Source organism: Triticum aestivum, chromosome 2D (genome assembly GCF_018294505.1).
Source record: "Triticum aestivum cultivar Chinese Spring chromosome 2D, IWGSC CS RefSeq v2.1, whole genome shotgun sequence".
Taxonomy (NCBI): Eukaryota; Viridiplantae; Streptophyta; class Magnoliopsida; order Poales; family Poaceae; genus Triticum; species Triticum aestivum.
In genome coordinates this window covers 11,359,249-11,374,114 of record NC_057799.1, presented here as the reverse complement: position 1 = coordinate 11,374,114, position 14,866 = coordinate 11,359,249, and positions in this window count along the sequence as shown.

Sequence of the window (14,866 nt, the reverse complement as noted above, 5' to 3'; positions counted from 1 at the left end):
TTCACCAGAGCTCACGGGATTTCTCGGGTTCTGGTTAGTATTCTGAACATTGAGTATGTGCCGGAAGTGGTGAAGTGGGCTTATCGAGGCAGGATTTATAATCTGGTTATTGAGTTTGAGGATGAGAGCCTTTTGGCTGCGGCGGCTCACGGGTCCGACGTGGATATGCACGAGGGTGACGGCAGCGCGGGAGCAAAGGAGCCACCAGTTGAGGACTCTGGACGACAGCTGTCCAAGGGACCGGGGTCCGATACCGCGATGACCGGGGATGGAGCGGCTCCACCCTCCTCGGTGCCTACGACGACTCTGAGATTTGGATCCTTCGAATCCGCTTCTGCACCCCCCGAGGCTGTGGAGTGATCGGGTTGAGTCCGAGGAGGCTTTTGAGCTCGTGTTGCCTGCTTTGGGGGTTGAGGATACTGTGTGTTCTATTCCTGGGGTTCCTGGGGCTTCGTCGATCTCGGTCTGGGGAGAGGAGGAGGTGAGTCGGCAGGTGGCCACTCCCTCTCATGCTCAGCACGCTGTACCTCCTCAGGACGTGGCGCCGATGTTCGAGGCTGGTTTGTCAGGAGGGGTCCCGGGGCAGGCGGCCTCGGGTTGCTCTTCTCCTGCTGAGGTAGGGGACTCGGGGCAGGTGGCTCCCGTGTCCTTCTCTACGTTGGGAGGGGGTCTGGGGCAGGTGGCCTCGGATACCTCCTCTCCCGTCACGTCTACCTCTCTGCTTGTGGCGACTGTGCCATCCGGAGGGGGCTCGGGGCAGGTGGCCTCGGAGGCCTCCTCTCCTAAGGCGCCTGTGGTGGTGGCCTCTCCGGTGCTGGGTGGGTAGTTAGGGCAGGCGGCCCATGCACTCCTTTCACCCCGTTCGCCGCCGGCTCCGTTATGTGGGGCGCGCCAGGCGTCTGAGGCCATGGTGAGTGCCTTTCCACTTCCTGGCGAGTCTGCTGGGGAGTCTGTGCAGGCGGACCGGCCTAGCGGTTGGGGTGAGGCAGGAGGCCCTACCCCGACCAGGGTCTCTCGGGAGGAGGTTATTGCGTTTGGAGGGATTCAGGATCCGATGTCTGAGGGGTGACGGGTGAGTGGCCGTCTCCAGACTCAGCCGGATGTGGATGACATTCAGCAGCGGTGCACCATGAGGGCGGCCAAGCTCCATGACGTTGAGGTCACTACTGGTATGTCGGTTAATACTTCTAATTCTATTCTGCATTTTTCCAATGATGAGATTGTTGAAAATGCAAATCAATTAGGAGTTTCACTAGGTAGTAATGTCACTGAAATCTCTAATTTTGTTAATGATCTTCTGGATCTAGAGGCTGAGCGGGCCTTAGAGATGATTCGTAATATAGCGGCGGTTAAACCCATGAGTGATTCTGAGGTTGATGCGTTGGGGGTCAGGGTGCTCGACAATTTTTGTGCGGATCTTATGCCTCCCATACCTGAGGCGGAAGAAGGGGATGATACTACTGAGATGGTTATGGCTAGGCCTTCTGAGACTGGTTGTGAGGACCTGTTGCAGAGTCAAAATGTCTCTAAACGCAAGTGGAAATGGAAGGTGTACCCGGTGTCCGCAGTGCGTAGGAGTGCTAGGATTCGTACGGCTAAAAAATTCCATGATGAACTATGAAAGGAATCTTTTGGAATAGCAGAGGTCTAAAGGACTTGACTAAAAGAAGGTTTCTTGCTGAGGCGTCTGTCGAGCATCGATTAGATTTTATAGCTCTATCGGAGACAGGTAGAGATAATTTTGCGCCGCAATTTCTCAATACTTTGTCGGGAGGTATTGATTTTGATTGGCATTGCCTGCCACCGCGAGGGAGATCCGGTGGAATCTTACTCGGCGTTCGATGCGAACCGCTCGAGGTTCGAAGTGTGGTAATGGGTGACTTTGCAGTCAAGTTTCGGGTGCGTACGAAGGACGATGGGTATAATTGGGCTTTGGTTGCGGTATATGGTGCCGCACAGCCCGAACTCAAGCCCGAGTTCTTGGCTGATCTCGTTAGGATTTGCGGTTCCGAGCAGCTTCCTATCCTGGTGGGGGTGATTTCAATATCATTAGAAGGCGTGAGGATAAGAACAATGATAACTTTGACGGCAGATGGTCGTTCATGTTCAATACTATCATTGAAAGTCTCGACCTGAGAGAAATTGAGCTCTCGGGTAGAAAATTCACCTGGGCTAACGCGCTGCCAAATCCGACGTATGAGAAGTTGGATCGAGTGTTGGCTAGTGTCGATTGGGAACAGAAGTTTCCGCTAGTAACAGTTCAGGCTTTGTCCCGTGGAGTTTCTGATCACACGCCGTTATTTGTGGACTCTGGTGAGGCCACCCACCTGGGAAACAAAAACTCGTTCTCCTTTGAGTTGGCTTGGTTTGAACGAGATGGTTTCTTTGATCTCGTAGCCAGAGAGTGGGCTAAGGATTCAGGAGGGAAGACTGCACTTCAGCGCTGGCAGAATAAGATTAGGCATTTGAGGAGTTTCCTGCGTGGTTGGGATAAGCATCTCAGCAGGATTTATAAGGTCGAAAAGGAAAGGCTCCTTTCCCTTATTCAGTCCCTAGATGTAAAAGCAGAAACCATGGTGCTGCCGGCCGCGGAGCTTCATGCCAAGCTTGACGTGGAGATGAGGCTGAAAGAACTTCTTCGAGAAGAGGAATTGAAGTGGGCATTGCGGGCCAAGGTCCGGCGAGTAGTCCGGGGGGATGCGAACACTCAATTCTTTCACATGATCACTAATGGTAAACATCGAAAGAAGAGGATCTTTCAGCTTGAGCAAGATGAGGGAACAATTTTAGGACAGGAAAACCTCAAACTGTACATTACAGAGTATTACAAGCAGCTGTTTGGTCCTCCAGAGGATAACTGTGTGTCTCTAGATGAGTCAAGGATTGAGGATGTTCCTCAACTCACAGCGGTGGAGAATGATACTCTTGCGGCTCCTTTTTCTGAGAAAGAGGTGTTTGAGGCCATTTCGCAAATGAAAAATAACAAGGCGCCGGGCCCCGATGAATTTCTAGCAGAGTTTTATAAAAAGTGATGGCATATTATTAAAGGGGATCTGTTGCCTATGTTCAATGATCTCTTCTCTGAGCAGCTTCAGCTTTTTCAACTGAATTTGGAACGATAACCCTTCTTCCTAAGAAAACAGAGGCTGTGAGAATTGAGCAATTCAGGCCCATTTGTCTTCTTAATGTAAGTTCCAAAATCTTTACCACCGTCGGGACCAATAGGCTCACACAGATCGCGCATGCTGTGGTGCAGCCTACCCAAACTGCTTTCATGCCGGACAGGAACATCCTTGAAGGGGTTGTGGTCCTTCATGAAATGCTCCATGAGATCCACACGAAAAAGCTGGATGGGGTTGTTTTCAAAGTGGATTTCGAGAAAGCGTACGACAAAGTAAAATGGCCCTTCCTTCAACAGGCCTTACGCATGAAGGGTTTTGATGAAGCTTGGCGACGCCAGGTAGAATCCTTCACGCAAAAAGGGAGTGTTGGAATTAAAGTGAATGACGATATAGGTCATTATTTTCAGACACACAAAGGCCTGAGGCAAGGTGATCCAGTGTCCCCAATTTTGTTCAACATTGTGGTTGACATGTTGGCAATTCTCATAGGTAGGGCAAAGGAGGCCGTTCAGGTGGGTGGCTTGGTGCCTCACTTAGTTGATGGGGGTGTGTCCATTCTACAGTACGCCGATGATACAATCATCTTTATGGAGCATGACTTGGCAAAAGCGAGAAATATGAAGCTGGTGTTATGCTTATTTGAACAATTGACCGAATTAAAGATTAACTTTCATAAAAGCGAGTTGTTCTGCTTTGGTAGAGCCAAGGAGGAACAAGAGGCTTGTAGGCAATTGTTTGGATGTGAATTAGGGGCTTTACCTTTTACTTACCTAGGTATTCCCATTCACCATCGTAAGCTAACAAATAGAGAGTGGAAATGCATCGAAGATCGGTTTGAGAAGAAACTTAGTTGCTGGAAGGGCAAACTTAGTTGCAGTGATCATGAAGCAATAAAACTAGAAAAAAAAGGTAGAAACACATGGCAGTTAATGGAACTTACTCTTCATGTACGCTGCTGGAAAACTTATGTACATGTTGGTTCAGGAGAGGCTGAAAGATTTCGGGCAGCCCTGCCAAAAGCACAGATGGCATTGGCCCCGTGGAGAGAGCCGCGATCCGACGTCTGAAGGAGCTGGACACGAATGGGCTGGAGAAGATGATGAAGGAGCACCAGCTAGACGCGATCGTGGCGCCTAACAGCGCTATATCTAGCCTTCTTGCCATCGGTGGCCACCCTGGCATCGTTGTGCCGGCTGGTTACAACGAGAAGGGGGTCCCCTTCGGGGTATGTTTTGGTGGGCTGCAGGGGTACGAGCCGAGGCTGATCGAGATGGCCTATGCTTTCGAGCAGGCTACCAAAGTTAGGAGGCAACCTATGTTCAAGCCCTAGGTAAATATAACTTCTTGAGTAGTGACGATGTAACAATCTATGACCCTAAATAGGTTCCACTTACACTTTTATGTCTTCTTGTATAAGAATAAATCTGGAAGTATTATTTCTTGGTCCAGCAAGTAACTCTGAGTAAACTAGCAACGTGGCACTAAAGGTGAAGCAACAAGCACCATCTACAGGTAGACAATGGAGTACTCCAGCCAACGTTACAGCAAAAGAAACCATCCTTACTCTTCTCTGGGAGCAGCACCCTCCACTGGGTACAATAAAGCAATTGATTTAACTAAGGCCTCCTTTGGACATAGGGTAGAAAAAATATCGTAGGAATAGGGAACTTATAGGAAATGAGATGAGCATCTCAAATCCTGTGAATAGGAAAGAGGTGTTCATTGGTTCACATCATAGGAACTTTTTTCATCGGGTCTAGTCTAATATTTTTTTTTTATGAAATGTGGAGGATATGAAGAATTCCTCCATAGGAATATGATTCAAATCCTACAAACGAAAGGACAGTAAAGGGCTTTTCCTATGAAAATCCTATCCTACAAAATTCCTTCAAACGAAAGGAGGCCTAAAGCTGTAGACTTCTCCGGCTTAACCTAACGATATTGCATGGATGTTTCCTCTCACACCAGCACCCGTTTGATTCTTCATTTTTTTCATTTTGACGAAAGGAGGATCAGCTCCCAGTTTCATTTGATTTGAAATTGATAAGCCAACCAGATCCAACATCAGTTCAAGGGAGACTCTGCCCCAGGCTTTCAGCCACATCCAACTCTACATGCTTATTACAGTTTCTGAGTTTTATCATACAAGGCTGCAACTCTTCTACGTACAAACAATTAGACAGCAGGACAAACTGCCCAACCAATATCAATCCGTACGCAGTACATCATACATCAGGCTTCTAAACAACGGCGACGACACTAGCTTACAGCTATAACAACAACCGCACCATCATTCTTTTCCACGGTACCAACTTTATTATGATCTCTTACTCTAATTTCTGTCTTAACTAGGGCTGGTATTGGATAAACCATTCTTGTATTTTGCTTCATTTGTACATATGTACTTTATTTAATTACTATATGAAAATACCATCGAACAATTGTTCTACGAATCTGGGCTTAGAAAAAGCATGGGTGGTGAAGAAGCAAACTATACATACTAGTGCGGTTCTACCAGAATTGGGGCATTGCGTATGCATGGTAACATGATGCTCATTGGGTGATTAAAGTGATTGACGACCACGGTATAATGCACCTTGGACAATTGGTGTCAAGGCCCATCCTCCAACACCTCAGGTTCCTAATTAGGAGCCACAATGGATAGTAGCATAGATGTTACTAGTCTATGTTACTATCTCTATAGTGGGGAGTAACATATGTATGATAACATGCAACACTCCATTTATTAGGCTATAGACACATCTTGCCTTGATATGTGTGATGTTACTCAGGCTGGTCATAGTGGGGAGTAACTTAGACTAGTAACATGCATATGTTACTAGTCTATGTTACTACCTCTATAGTGTATAGTATCATAGATTAGTATTATAGGTGATCTTATTTATTGCCATGCATGACACATAGTAGCATCACATTTATTATATTACGGTATCTACCTATGTTATTATAACAATCTCTCTCTTCTTTAATTGTTTGCCACATAAGCATGTTTGCGAGTCCCAAGTGCATGATACTACTTATGTTACTCCCACTATGGCCAGCCTCATACTACTAGTAACTAGCTATGTTATCATTTTCCTCTCTTTCTTCATTTATTGCTTGCCACATCATCTATTTTATTTAGATATGTGTGATGTTACTATCTATGTTACTCCCACTGTTGGTAGTCTAAGGAAGAGATGAGCAATGAGCCCCTTTCATCGGTGTTGGGCATGATTGAATTTTATGCGAACACAATGAGCTTGTAGTGTACCAGATCAGAATAGTAGCATGCTGAAGGCACGTTCCTCGCATGTGGATAGTCCGGTGAGTCGTCAACTTTTTGAAGGAAGGGACACAAACCAGACTTGTCAACTGAATCTGGCTCATCTCTGCAGATCAAATCGCACGCAGTCTCGAGGTTGGCAATGATTTCTGATATGGTGGGCTGGTCCTTCTCGGCAAACTTCACGCAACATCGTCCAATGTGCGCCACATGCTTCAATGCGTGCAGCTGCCATGGCGTTGGCTCCGGTACAGGTCGTCTATCAAGCATCTCCTCAATATTACCGGCCTCAATGATGGGGAGTGCAAAGGATGCCAGATATCTATTCATCTCCTCCTCTGCTTGGGAAAACGCCCTTTTCCCTATCCGAACCTCGAGCATCAACACACCCAGGCCGTACACATCACTCACTGACTTCACATGACATTGTGTGGGCATACTCAAGGTCGATGTACCCCATTGTGTCTGCAAGAGGGACCTCCAACCCCAACTCCTCACTCGCTATGCCCCAGGCCCAACTCCTCACTCGCCATGTCCCAGGTGACCGACAATCCAAAGTCCGACAAATGCGGCACCCAGCTCTCGTCGAAAAGGATGTGAGCCGACTTGGTATCACGATATGGATGATCGGTGGGTTGACATGATATTGCAGGTGCTCGATGGCGCGTGACACACCGAGGAGCACGGTATGTGGCTTGGTTGTGGCCTCCGGTTTTAGATGTTAGGCATTTGTGTGATGTCTGTCTGGTATTAGGCTTAGATTATCGGCACCGCTTCATCAAGTGCATAGGAGTAGCGACAAATATTGCTAAGATGATGACTTCAGACTACCTGATATACTACTTTGTAAGGTCTTTGTGAATAATTAATAAAATGGCTTCTTACATCGCCCAGATGCAGATGCCAGGGGTAATCCTCCTTTTCTTAAAAAAAATGATCTTTGAGTTCTGGCCAATGTAAGAACATCGTATACAAGAAGGATGTCAGTTTGGGTTCTTTGTCAGGCGATCAATTTGGTGTTCCCCGTGTCCTATAGGTGGTATTTTTTTCGCCTTCTCTATAATGTGTTTCTTTCTTGCTGTGTCATGTTGGTTAACTGCTTTCTTTAACCTTTGCAGGAGAGAGCAATGTGAAGGTGTTGTGGATTTAATGACTCTGCTCTGCTTTTGTTTCAGAACTTCATGGTTGCTTAAAGTTTATAGCCGGCTAGCACACCGCTAAGCTATAATTCAATCAACAATGGGTTCAGATACGGGCGTGGCGCAATGTCGTGCTTTTGCACCGCTAGTTGGTAATGACCTCTACTTAGCTCATTGATTGCTCAGTAATTAATTTATGATACATACTTATAATTCCGAAATGATAGCTATTCTTTAAAGTAGTGGAATCCTTCAAAGCAGAATGCAGTGCAAACATAAATATTTATAATTCCGAGGTGATAACTCAGTATTGCTTGAAATAAATATTATATCTACAACTTAAATATTATTTTTATTTATAGTTGCATGAAGATAACAGAGCACCAATACTGCAGGAAAATAAGATGCGACACGACTGACTGACACAGACTCGGCACGGCGCAAGCGACACACACAGACTAGCTCATGCCTAGGACTCAGCCATGGCATGATTATTGCAGCACATGGTACCTGATGCTTCAATTGAACATCAACATCCTTTGGCCGTTAGCTAGCAACATGGCGGGCCAGCAAGGGCACAAGGCTTCCTTATCAGCATTTGTCGGGACGGCAGTGGTTCCGGGTTGCTCTTGTGGTCCGACGGCGACCCTTACAGCTTCGGAGTGGCCCAGCTTCACGGGGAGATTATTGTGCTCTACGAGCAGCCGTCGAGCGTCCTGGTGGTGCAAAGAGGCATCAGCAGCGGCCATCAGGTGCCCTAGGGTCAGGACCAGCAAGAACATGGCGGCCATTGTCTTGTGAACAGATGTAGAAGCCATGGCAACTACTAGCCTGGGATCGGCAGGAGGTCAGGCTATAAGTATTGGCTACCCACCACTCTCACCTGGCTAGAAATTGCCGATATATTTGCTCTTGATCGGAGGTGAGAGGTATGGTAAATGGTATCACTGTTTATATAGAGAGATAATGGTGATGACAATGGGCCCGGTTGAGGATGGGTGGACAAAAAGGCCACCATTTTCAAATAAATCTGCACTCACGAATGACGTATACAATATTGGCGTGTGCAACAGCCATGGTTGTCTTTCATCAACAACTGGATGCAATCATTGCTGTAGTCATTGACCGATGTGTGAGGCATATCCATTTCCCTTTTGTAGTAAACTAAATATTGGACCATGAGAGAACCTAGTGAACGAGCCGTGCCTACCGCTGAGGAAGAAGACTGTGGCATCCCCAAGGCCTTTAATCTATTTTTCAATTTATGTAAGGTGTTTTTATAGGGGTTTCTGCAAGTTAATATATGGCCTTTGGTTTTTTCAAAACAGAAAGACTAGTGTACAACAGTAGGTGTGGGGCTGCAAAACAGTGGCAAAGGATGAATAAAGTTTTTGGTGTGTCCATCTCGTAACAAAGTAATACTAATATGTTCACCAATTTTAAGTCACAGAATATAATCAACAGGAATAATAATTACGGTCCACTTACATGAACTAATATGAGCAAAGTAGGGTACCAAACATATCTCATTGAAAGCTTAGGCATTACTCTCCCCATTTCAAATTTAAGGTGTATTGATTTCAAATTAAAAAAATCTATGTTTGACCAACTTTATGAGGAAATTTATCAAAATCTACAAATACATTTACACTAGGTTTAAATTCCAAAATCGAGTCTAGGAGCGGACGGCCGGCATTGAGTTAAACTTGAGTAGTTCTACGTCCACTTGCCATCAAATCATCTATAGCTTCTTGATTCATAGGAAAAGTAGAGGGAAAAGACAGGTGTATAAAAAAATTATATAGTTGCACTATTCATCCGTTTGATGCTAATGGACCATAGGTAAGATGGCGGATCTTTTCTTTGGGCTGAGTTTCATCGGAAAATCAAAGAATTTTACAATGCACTCAATATATTTTGCATTGCTATGCGCACACAGAAAACAAAACAAAGGCCATAAGTAGCATAACATAAACTTCATCTTACTTTTTGATATGCTTTGACCTTAGTTTGACCGTGGCTTTCAAGATTCCTTTATTGTTATTATTATTATTCCAGTAAATCAAACAGATAATTCTGCGGATTATTGTGTTTTCACAACAATCTGTTTTGCACATGCAATCTTACTATATTCCTGTGTTTTGTCTATTCCTATTCCTATGTGATTTTTGAAATTGTACAAATCGTAGTGCTAATCCTCCTTTCTTTCTTCATAATTAATTGAAATTAAGTTTTTTAAACATTGTAACCAGAACGAGCCGCCGACGCTCCGCTGTCGCCGCTCCCATACCGGAATCGGCCTGACCTTGTCGATACAGCCGTGAAGTCTTCGTGCACGTGCCCCCAAGGACTAGCGCCCTAGTGCTTCAGTCATCGCCGCCCTAACCTCGCCGCCCCAAGGAGCTGACACTAATAAGCTGAATATGTGATATATGAGTGGCACTTCGCTAGCTAGCAAGCATTGTAAGCAACACCTAGCAGTTAGACAGAGGAGTCTAGCTTTCTCAATAACCGTAATGTATTGTATTAATATCAAGATGATAGCAATTACGCTTGGCCTCTGCAATGACACAATATCAAGAAGTAGTTGAGACATCGAGGACATGGGCGGATGCAGTCCAATGGGTCAGGGTAGGCCAACAATGAAAAATTTCACATAAATTTATTTGTTTTATTTTCAAACCTTTTATAGGATATAAAAACTATTGAAAAAAATTCAGGAAGGGCTGCCGCTTAACCTGTCCACCCTCTTGTTCATTGAGGATGCACATAGTCAAGAAGGTAAAAGAAGGAGAGAGAGAGAGAGAGAGAGAGAGAGAGAGAGAGAGAGAGAGAGAGAGAGAGAGAGAGAGAGAGAGAGAGAGAGAGAGAGAGAGAGAGAGATGAAACTAATGATACACAGCAAAATAGCTTAACCTCCGATTTCATTTACCAGAAGCTAGTGTTCATCACAGGCCATACAACTACAACTAAAACGAAAAGGAAAAGAGTATAGACTCGTCCCTTTAGCAAGGAGAGCCTCTCTCTGACGGGACGAAACACCAAAGCCTGCTGGTTTCCAACGACGCGGTGTTCAAAGATATGATCGGAGTCGGAGTATAGTGCGAGGTGGATGGGAATCAAGAAGTGATTGTTTTTCCAAAATGATGGAAAACTTCCTAAACCAATAGATCAGATAATGGTGGAAGTTTCTTTGGGATTGCTATATACTTGAGGACGTACTTGGTCGCTATATTTATACGCAAAGTATTCTTTTTGAACAGACAATATTGTCTCAACTCTCAAGAAAAGGAAAAAAAAGATGTAGCTGTCCAGGCCATCCGCATCTTACCGGGTAAGATGGGCTTACCATTTGCAACATGTCTACGATACAATATAATGACGTACCAGCCGATATCATATAAGATTGCTAGACTGGAGACAACAAGGCCGCTTTACTAAGCTATGATATATAAGCGGCAATTTGCTAGCTAGCATTGCCAAACAAGAAGTACCTACCTTTTAGACACAGGAGTCCAGCTAATTCAAGGAAGGAATCCCCTGCTTCGGCTGCCATAGGTGTAGACCTTGCCAACTCTAACTCTTGCGTATGATGCAGACGGTAATGATAAACATGGAAAAGGAAGCCAAACTTTGTTGCGTCTTTATTAAAGAGAGTTTTTTCTCCGATTTATTTTAAAGGAAACCAATGTTTATTACATGCCCCACTAGTATGATTAATACGAATAGGAAAAGGAGCAGAGACGGGGACGCCCCTTCTGCAAGCTGCCAATGTCTAAGACTAGTCATAATCTATCTATATCTATATCTATACTATATACCTACCTACTAATAAAGCAAGGTGTGTTTTCTCAATTTTCATCCGTTCACCGTTGAATTTATTTTCATTTTATCCTTTTTTTTAGGATCTATTTTCCTTTTATCCGAGGTGGTACTAAATTTCTGTGCGTCTATCCGCTAGAAAAAGGTTTGTCCAGAATTCCGTAACTGGGCCGCGCGCTCTCCGGCCCAACGAAGCCAACCCACTTATTATTGCCCGTTCTGTTGGGAAGACTTTATTTGTCGCATGGAACGATAAATAGTTGAAGCTTCCCTCTGGGCCCCTAAGACTGGGTCGGCTCGTTTTCCCTTTTCGTTGTTCTATTTATATTTTCCTTTTTCTGTTCCTTTTTCCCTTTTAAATTTATTTTTCCTTTTTATTTTTTTTTTGTGAAGTAAAATTTGCAAAAATATATAGAATTTCAATTTTTGTTCAAATCTTCAACCCAAAATTTTGTTCCTGTTTTGAAAAATGTTCAAAAATTTAAAGAAAAATACATGTTTCGAAATTTTCTCAACATACAAAAATTGTTCGTGTTTTCAGAAATTCTTTCAAGATTTTTTTTATAAAAATTGCGTTTTATTAAATGTTCAGTATTTTAATATATTTGTGTTTTAGTGAAATGTTCACAAATCCAAAATAATATTTGCGTCTAAGAAAACATTTTCTAAAATTGTTTTGAATGTTCCCCTTTTAAAGATATAGAAATTCATTATTTTTTGTTTTATAAATTTTTCATGTTTCCAAAATTTTGTTTGCGAATTCCAAAAACCGTTAATGTATATTTTTTTTGTGTTTTCTAAAAATTATTGGAATTTAAAAAAAAGTTGCATTCTAAAAAAGAATTCAGGATTCAAACAATTGTTCATGTTTGCAAGAATGTTTGCCAACTCATATTTATTTTGAATGTTCAAAAAAATCAAAAAAAATTCTAATATGATGATATAGTATTTTCTTAAATATTCGTGATGGCCATTGGTTAGCGGTGCACGTTCGCTCTATGTTGGTTGACTATAAATGAAAAAAAAACTGTGGGCACGTACCAATAAAAGAGAATATGTTGTTTGGCTGTAATTAGAGCAAAATTATCGGCACTTGAGCACTAAAATAATCAAAGAGAATAAAGCCTAAAAAAGAAGGAAGATTCATGCCTGATGATGCTAATAAAACGGGATTTATGCCCTGCAATTAATAATCCACCCGGTTACCCCGTGGCGTGATAGAGTGGTCGAAGCCAAGATGGAGGCGGACCCGGAGGAAAAAAAGGCATGAGATAAATGCTCGCCACCACAGCAACCAACCACACCACTATCATGATTTCGCGTGTCAAACAAGTCTAGTTAGAAGACCATAACGCCTTACTTTATCGCCTAACATTGTGGATACCATTTTTTTGGATGACATGTCAATTATCTTTCCCAGTGCTTGTCGAGAAAAATATATCTTTCGTTGCAACGCACGAGCATATGTGGTAGTGAAGAGTAAATTAGAGTAGTGTCATGCATATGATACCAGTTTGTTATTATCTGCATATTGCAAAATATCATAGATTATTGCATTTATTCGCTTTTAGAATTTTTTTATAATTGCTATGTGATGGTAACATAAATCGTTTTGGCAGTGCCACTGATTGATGAATCGTCCAGACCAGTTTTGAGCGCTACACACCCAACTTACATCCGCCACGCAGTTTTGCCAACACATTTGGTCAATGGCTCAATAGCCTACAAATCTAGCATTTTCATAAAGATTGAGCTTCAGCCTTGATTTGGTTATATATGGATATCTAGTAATGCATGTTTTTTATGTAATAATTACTCTAATACAGATTATTTACGAGCATATAATGACCCGGAACGTGTTCTACGAGCATTTTCATAAGGAAGACTAAAATGTAATAGACAAAGTGTACATGGAAGCAAAACTAAAACACGCACCACGAGATTATCCTGTCCGTTTCCACGAGCTCGCATGCTCGACAGTCAGACACAATCCCCAATGACCCAGAACGTGCATGCAGCAACGGTCCCGGCCGGGTTTTGTTGAGGCAACCCACGTGTTCTCACTAATCTAATGCTAATCTGTTCGACTTGTACGCAAAGTGGTCCTCTTTTAGTTCTTCTGCATCTTTTCTTGGATAGAAACCTGCCTCTGTATGTATGTCTTGTTGGGAAACGTTGCATGGAAAATAAAAGAAATTCTATGCATACGCAAGATCTATTCATGGAGATGCATATCAATGAGAGGGGAGAGTTTGTCTACGTGCCCTCGTAAACCGTAAGCGGAAGCGTTTAGTAACGCGATTGATGTAGTCGAACTTTTTCGCGATCCAACCGATCGAGTACCGAACGAACGACACCTCGGTGACGTCCTCGCTTTCTTGATCCGGCAAGACGGAGAAGTAGTGGATGAGTTCCGGCAGCACGAAGACGTGATGACGGTGATGATGAAGCTATCTCCGCAAGGCTTCGCCTAAGCACTACGAAAATATGTCCGAGGGACAAAACTGTGGACGGGGGCGCCGCACACGGCTAAGCAATTGTCGTGGTCTTGCGTGGCGCCCCCTCCCACATATATATAGGTGGAGGAGGGAGGAGCAGCCAAGGAGGCGCCCCAAGTGGGGCCGAATCCCACTTGGGGTCTTGCCCCTTGCCCCCCCCCCCCCCCTTGGCTTTCTAGGCGAGCGGGGAAAGGCAGGGGAGGGTGGCGTCATCCCCCCCCCCCCCCCCCGTTTCCTTTCTCCCATGTGAAGGGGAAGGCAGGATGGGCTAGCCCTCCCCCCGCCCCTTTTCCTTTCTCTCCCATGTGGAGGGGAAGGCAGGAGGGGCTAGCCCTCCCCCCTTTCTTCCCTAGGGGCGCGCCAGCCCCCTTGTGGGCTTGTGTGTCTCTCCCTTGGCCCATTGGGCCAATAAACCTCCCGAGGGTGTCCGGAACCCCTTCCGGTGCCCTGTTGACTACCCGGTGCACTCTGAAACTCTTCCAGTGTCTGAATATCATCGTCCTATATATCAATCTTTACCTTCGGACCATTCCGGAGCTCCTCATCATATCTGTGACCTCATCCGGGACTCCGAACATCATTCGGTCACCATATCATATAACTCATATAACACTATGTCGTCAACGAACGTTAAGCGTGCAGACCCTACGGGTTCGAGAACTATGTAGACATGACCGAGACACCTCTCAATAACCAATGGCGGAACCTGGAAGCCCATATTGGCTGCTACATATTCTAGGAAGATCTTTATAGGTCGAACCTTATGACAACATACATAATTCCCTTTGTCCATCGGTATGTTACTTACCGGCAAGTCTCTTTACTCGTTCTATAATACATTATCTTGCAACTAACTCCTTAGTCACTATGCATGCAAGGCTTCTTATGATGTGTATTACCGAGAGGGCCTAGAGATACCTCTCCGATACTTGGAGTGACAAATCCTAATCTCGAACTATGCCAACTCAACAAACACCTTCGGAGATACCTGTAGAGCAT